This window comes from Callospermophilus lateralis, chromosome 5, assembly GCF_048772815.1.
Source record: "Callospermophilus lateralis isolate mCalLat2 chromosome 5, mCalLat2.hap1, whole genome shotgun sequence".
NCBI lineage: Eukaryota > Metazoa > Chordata > Mammalia > Rodentia > Sciuridae > Callospermophilus > Callospermophilus lateralis.
This window is the reverse complement of record NC_135309.1, coordinates 5,493,422-5,501,346: the sequence shown is the minus strand read 5'-3', so window position 1 is coordinate 5,501,346 and position 7,925 is coordinate 5,493,422. Positions and strand designations below refer to the sequence as shown.

Sequence of the window (7,925 nt, the reverse complement as noted above, 5' to 3'; positions counted from 1 at the left end):
AAACCAATATGATTCTTGTACTTTGTATAAAGAAGGCTAAAAAATGGCTTTAGCATTAAAAAGGCCATTTGTTCATTTCTCCTTAGTCCTTAATGTTATGGAGAACTATAAGACAACATGCCCTAAAACCCATTTCATATTATACTCAAGTGGTGAGCCCATGTGTTGACCCCTGAGTCAACAGTTAATAATCTTAAAGTATCATACTCCAAGAGGCAACAATTTCAGAGAGGCCACAATAACTTATTGTACTTGAAATAATTTACATATAATAATGTGTGTATAAACCTGTACATATAATTTTTATCAAGTATAACATGATCATACAAAACATTGAGTCACAATATAGTTCACACATACCAAGAATGCTATTTTATTTTTGTCCCTTTTACATCATATTTTAGGCAAGATGATGAAACCCAGAAAATAACAGGAATGGACTAGTTTATAAAAACTGGGTATTTTATAAGTGAAACACATTCAGTCATCTACATCTCTCAAATTGCAAACAATGTGACTTACTATACTCTCAAAATGAACTTAAATAAATTATTGCTCAATTCTAATGACATATACGTTTTCACTGGTTGATAGTCCAGGTAGAAAAAGTATGCAAAGTGATTTATAAGTCAAAACATTTCATACAAAAGGATGTTTTTTTTTGGGGGGGTACTGGAAATTGAACTAAGGGACCCTCAATCATTGAGCCGCATCCCCAGTCTTTTTATGAATTTTATTTAAAGACAGGGTTACTAAGAGTTTTGCCATTGCTAAGGTTGACATTCTACTTGAGATCCCACCTGTCTCAGCCTCCCAAGCTACTGGGATTACAGGCATACATCCAAAGGAATGGTTTTAACCAAACCCTCATAATGTCAAGAGAAAATGCATTGAAATTAAAAATATCTGAAGCACGCATTTTTTAAGATCATTATAAAAAATACAAAAAAGGTTAAAAATGTCATAAAATAAAAATTTATACAGATAAAGTTAAGAGGTTAAAAACTATCAAATGTATTAAAATCATCTAAAGTCAAATAAGACATAATTTATCTATATAATTTAAATTATAATATTATATAAATATATTGCATATTATATAATACATATATAATATAAATTAAATACAATATATTTATATTACAGTCTAATTTATATTATATAATACATTTATTTTATCATATATACATATAACAAAAATATATAAAAACATATAAATTTTATGTATATTAATATATACATATATTATATATTCATAATATATTATATATAATTTATATAATATATTTACATAACATACTTATATATTAATATATAAATATATAAGTATATATATTATATAAATTATATATTACATATCAAAATGTTTATGATTCATATGTATTTAATATAAATTATATATAATATATGAAATACATATATATTATATACACATATAATAAAATAATATATAAATTAAATATATAAATATTATTTTATTATATATGACATATTAATTATATATCATATAATATATTTAGATTTATATTAATTTATATTATATTGCATATCATTGTAATGTAATTATATAATAATATAATTTCTATGATTAATAAGATAATAATACAATTATTATATTAGTATAATTAATATTAATCTGATATATAAAACATGGATTATATTATAATTATATATAAACAACTTATATCATATAGATATATGTAAATCTATAATATGTAGTATATAATATATAATACATAATATATAATATATAAATATATTATAATTTAAATTACATAGTTTAGTTATTTGGCTTTAGATGGTTTTAATGCTTCTGATAGTGATTTATCCCTTAGCTTTATCTGTACAAATTTTTATTTTATGACAGTTCCAAACTTTTAGTATTTTTTTTTAAATAACAAACATTTATTGGTGTCACTTATGGTAGAGAAAAGTTCCTACACCAGATGTGCATGACCCAATCGTTAAATAGAACATTTCTGAGGTGAACACACATCCTGACCCACATTTTTATATCCAGTTTTTTAAGATAGCCAATTCCTCCTCTCTCTCTTCCCCAAAACATGTGAGCAACTGCTCATGGAAAGCAGTAAACAGCCACTTGGGCTATAGCATTTTCAACTCCACTCTGAGGTGAAGATTCCAATTACATTCGAGACTTAAGTTCTCTTGGTTTTCTCCTAAGGAAAGTTCTGAGTCCAGTATTTACAATATTACAGCACTAGCAGATCAGTGTCTTCAACTCGTCTCTTTCTGCTGTATCCTCTTACCAGTTGGGGGAGGGCCTACACTTCCATAGAATTTGCTGATAATTGGCTGAACAATTTCTTCTAGTTCCTTTTTAGTTTTGAAGTCTTCAATGTCAGCTTTTTGGTGGCTTTCCAGCCATTCAATCTTTTCCTCTACAGCTTTTTGCATGGTCTCCTTATTTTCAGAGGAAAGTTTGCCTCCCAACTTTTCTTTATCACCAATCTGATAATTTAGAGAGTAGGCGTAGCTTTCCAAGTCATTCCTAGTACCAAGGCACTCCTTGCATCTTTTGTCTTCCTCAGCAAACTTCTCAACATCATTAACCATCTTTTCAATTTCTTCAGGTGTCAGGCAATTTTGGTCATTGATAATTGTAATCTTATTTTTGTTCTCTTTACCTTTGTCTTCAGCTGTAGCCGAAAAAAAATAACATTCACATCTATCTCAAAAGTGACTTCAATCTGGGGGATCCCACAGGAGGAATTCCAGTGAGATCAAATGTACCCAGAAGGTGGTTGTCTTTTTTCAGGGGTCCTTTACCTTCATAGACCTTGATTACAACAGTAGGTTGATTATCAGAAGCTGTAGAAAAGATCTGAGACTTCTTGGTGGGTACCACAGTGTTCCTTGGTATCAGTTTGGTCATGACACCTCCCACAGTTTCAATACCAAGTGTCAGGGGACATACATCAAGCAGTACTAGGTCACCTGTATCTTGATCATCAGAGAGTACACCAGCCTGGACAGTGTCACCATATGCAACAGCCTCATCTGGGTTTATGCCACAGGATGGATCTTTGCCATTGAAGAACTCTTTAACAAGTTGTTGAATCTTTGCAATTTGAATAGAGCCACCAACAAGAACAATCTCATCAATATCAGACTTCTTCAAGTCAGAATCCTCCAGTACTTTCTGAACAGGCTTCATGGTAGACCAGAACAGGTCCATGTTTTCTCTTCAAATTTTTCCTGAGTCAGGGTTTCAGAAAAGTCTTCTTCATAGAAGGACTTGATTTTAATTCTTGCTTAATGTTGAGCAGACAGGGCCCACTTGGCCTTTTCTACTTCATGCCGGAGTTTCTGCACAGCTCTGTTTTCTTTCCTAACATCTTTGCCAGTCTTCTTTTTGTACAGCCTGATTAACATGCTGATCAAAGTCTTCTCCACTCGGATGAGTATCTCTATTGGTGGCCATGACTTCAAAGACATCAAATTGTCAATGGGGAGAAGAGACACATAGAAGTTTCCACCACCCAGATCAAACACCAAAATGTTCTTCTCTCCCTCCCTCTTATCCAGACCATAAGCAATAGCAGCTGCTGTAGGCTCATTGATGATCCTCATAACATTCATGCCAGCAATAGTTCCAGCATCTTTGGTTGCTTGCCAGTGGCATCATTAAAAAAGGCTGATACAGTAACAACTACAAAGGTAACCTTCTTTCTCAAATAAGCCTCAGCAGTCTCTTTCATTTTAGTAAGAATCATAGCAGAGATTTCTTCTGGAGCAAATGTCTTAGTTTGCCCACCTCCAATATCAACCTGAATGTATGGTTTATGTTTAGGTTTCTCTTCAAACACTTTGAAAGGCAAGAACTTGATGTCTTGCTACACAGAAGGGTCATTCCCAGTGCTGCCAATGAGCCGCTGGGTGTCGAAGACCGTGTTCTCAGGATTGGAGGTGAGCTGATTCTTGACTGTATCGAGGATTGGATGTTCTTCTTCAGGGGTGAAGGCCACATAATACGGCCTGATGCACTTGCCCTCATCATTGGAGATGATCTCCAGTGGCCATTCTTGAACACCCCGAAGCAGGAGTAAGTGGTCCCCAGGTCGATAACGACCACGGTACCCATGTCCTTTTCTTGTCATCCTCCTCAGCCGTGCTGCGCAGAGCAGCAGAAGAACTGCGGCCACCAGAGAGAGCTTCATCTTGCCCTAGCTGTTGGCCACTTGCTCTCGTCAGCAGACAGCCAGAAGTCGCAGGCAATCCAGCAACAGGGCGCAGCTGACAATAGTGAGGTTTCAGGTCTCTCACACTCAAGATGCCTCAACTCTGTTCGTCTGTGTTGTCTCTGCCAATGTCTCAAACATTTTAGTATTGAAGTGCCTTTTCTTTCTATAATTGTATTAATTACCATATGTAAAAACTGACAAGTAGAATTCTAGTAAACACAGATTCACAAGCTTTTAGGCCACTATGTAAATATTAAAAAAGTTAAGTGAATTGCCAATGCTTCCATACATGCTATAACACAAGTGGTCAAAGATGCACTAGAACATTATGTGGGAAAAAAATATATTCATACCCAATCAAGATTTTTGAGGCACTTGCATTCAGAAGCATTTTATGAGTCAGCACCAGGTTTGCTCCAAAATAAAGCTCATTTTTCCCTACTGCCCCTATTTGTTGAGAACAATATTATACATTAAAGATGAATTTACATAAATCATTTTAGAGAGAAAATTATTTTAAACTTTAAATTATAATACTTATTTTATGCATAACTTCAAAAACACAGAATTTAAAGACAATACCAGTGAGGCACTATCATTCTATATGACTAAAACACTATCATTCTATATGACTAGCAAACACAATACAAGGCCAAAAGGCAAAATATACACTTTGGCAATACTATACAATAGTGGTTCTGTTACAACATTCTTTCATAAAATAAACACAATACATAAAAACAAAACAATAAAAAGAAAAACTGAATTTTGACAACCTACACAAACTGTGGCATTTCAAATTCAAGGTCTTGTAACTCTTCCATTTGTTTTAGCCTGAGTCCCTGGCACATTGGATTCATGTCAGGCAGGCCAACCTCCTCACAGTTCTCTTCAGGCTCAGCAGCTGGTTTCAAAGCATAAGCTGATGTGCTGTCTGCCTCTGGAACAGATTTCTCCACATGACTCAGGGGAGTAAGAGCTGTGCTAGGAGGCACTGTTGCTGAAGGTGAAGCTGGTCTCTCCTCAGTCCCCCTGACTTTGCTGGTCAGGATAGGTGGTTTGTAAAATGTTGTCCCGAGATGGGGTTGCAGTGTTCTGGGTGCTCTTGCAGGAGCAAGACGGTGAGAATGAGAGGACAGTCTCACTGGTGCTTCTCTTGCTGAACTGGCTGGTGTGTTGGGCTTTGTGGCACCATTGGAATGGTCACCACTATCATTGATGCTCATTGTCACTTTTTCCTGGAGTACACTTGGCACAATCACTGCACTCATGCCAGTTAAGTTCTTTAGTTCACATTGTTGTTCCTGAGTTTTTTCTGAAATCTGCTGATCAAAACCATTAATTTGGGAGCCAACAGTAGTAGAGGTATCTTTTATATTAAGTCCTTCAAAGGTAAGATTCTGGCAAAACTTGTCTGAATTGACATTTCCCACATTTCTGCTGTTTTTCTCATTAGGAGAGCTTGCAAGATGGAACCTATCTACAGGCAAACAGAAACATCTGATCTTGGCATAGGCCTTGCTTGGCATAGGCCTATGTATATCATTCGTTGTCACATCAGATTTCAGACTAAGTGGTTTCGTGGCATCAAATTTTCTCCAGACAAAATTAGAGGGAACAAGGGCAAAGTTCCGATTATATACAAGATGCTCATGAAACTTATATCTGAAGGGGCAAAGACACCTTACCTGTCCATGTGTTCATCACAACACATTACCATGCAGTGATAAGCACTATGACTTATAGCTGGGTAAAATAAAGAATAGCCAAAGTACCGGCCTTGATCAAAGTCAAGCAAAGACTTCGTAATGTTGCGACAGGTGAGGGATACCTGGAGAAATGGAGGATGCCATAGGTGAGGAAGGATTACTGGAGGGCAGAGTGGAGAGTGCACCCCCCACCACCAACCCCCCCCCCCCCATCCATGAGCTTGCTCTTCTGGGCTGGGGCGACAGAAGAAAGAAGTGCAGGGCACACTGGATAGTGGTCAAGCTGAAGCAGCAGGTGGGTGTGTCTCAGATGATCCTAAGGGACGTGGGGAGTTCATATTCTGTTTTAAGTGAACCCTCGACTGTGTCCTCTGTGTGTGTGTGTGTGTGTGTGTGTGTGTGCAGCATGAGTTATTCCTTCCTGAATACCTGAGTGCTTCTTTTTTCTGCATAATGTCAACTCAGTAAACCACCACACTCAACAGGAGGCAATGTGACTGCAAACTATCACTGTGACCATCTTGGAGAGCGTGCTGTCCCCACACATTGATGATCTATCATGTGCAGTTCTGTAGTGTCCCTGTGACCATCAAAGTGCTTTTTAATCTTTAGTCATCTTAAAGTAATTCATATACAAACACAATCTCACCATGTGACTGTGAGCGTAGACGAAGGGAACAAAACACAGCCACCCTCTCCCAGCTGTAGTGACAGATCCTTAACTTGCTCTCTGTGGGGCTGAGGGTCTTGTACTTTGAGGTCCACTCCCAAAGATCTTGTCACTTAGCCTCGTCCCTGGAGGATGTCTGGCCTCAGCCAAGTGTCCTCCAGTGGGTCTTTCGTGGTTTCATTGCATAGGCTGAAGGTGAAGGGATTTGGGAGAGGTGCCATGACCCTGGAGCTTCCTGTCCATGACAGGCTGCTCATCTGAGAGGGGATGACTCAGGCAAAGCTGGGGGTCCCAAAGCCACAGAGACCACTGAGCAGAGAGAGGTGCTGCTTCCATGGGCTGCCCTGGGCCCCTGCAGAATGGTGGAGATGGTGTGGACCTAGGAACCTCTGTGAGTGCCAGGACCTGCTGAGAGGGACAAGGGGCTGAGGAAGCCCAGGGGTTCATGGCACCAGTGTCCACCCAAGTCCAGAGGAGGAGCAGCGCTTCCACAGAGAGAGTGATCTGTCAACTTGGACCACAGAGCAGCAGCCCTGCCTTGAAGATGATAAATGGAAGGGTGAGGAGAGAGCCACCCACCCCAGAGGGGACGAGGAGGTGGGTAGAATGAACTGATCTTCTTCGCAGGGTATTGAAAGAGGCTGCAAATGGCCACACAGTGGTCATGGGATGCGACAGCCAAGGGAATAACTCAGAGCCTCCAGAAAGAAAGTAAACAGGACTGGGCAAAACACCCAGCAAATGAGGCTCTTTTCTGCTGGAAGGAAGCCTGCTAGCCTCACAGAATAGCATGGGCTGTAGTTAATATTTCACTGAAAGCGAAAATTACTTGGAAGAGAGGAGCCTGCCCAACAATTAGGACAGTGATGTCAAGCACTGCACCAAATAGGACATTAAAAACATCAAGAAAAGGCTCCGGGCCCTGGTGCTGGCACCTCCATAAGAGTGCATTTCACAATGCTCAGTGCATTGTCATGATAAAAACACTCAAAAAACTTGGGATATAAGGAAATTTCCTCAACTTGTAACAAGGAACATGTGTGAAAATCCATAGTCAACATATTACTCAATGGTGCAAGACAGAAACCTCTTCCATTACCATCAGGAGCAAGACATGTGTGATTGTTTTCACCACAAGCTAAAACTAGAAACTCTTCTTTTCCAAAAAGAATATTTTATTTTTAATTGTACATATTTATGGGATACACTGTGATATTTCACTACATGTGTACAATGAGTAATAGATCAGGGTAATTAGCCTCTTATCCTTAAATGTTTATCCTTTCTTTGTATTGATAATCTTTGAACTATTCCCTTCTAGTTCATTTAAAAATACTTAAT

The 7,925-nt window shown here is 38.1% G+C and overlaps 1 pseudogene; it reads right to left on the bottom strand.

Annotated features, from left to right (window-relative positions):
* Positions 1-2,221: 2,221 nt before the first annotated feature.
* Positions 2,222-4,181, bottom strand: LOC143400184 (endoplasmic reticulum chaperone BiP pseudogene; annotated as a pseudogene).
* Between the last annotated feature and the right edge of the window lie 3,744 nt (positions 4,182-7,925).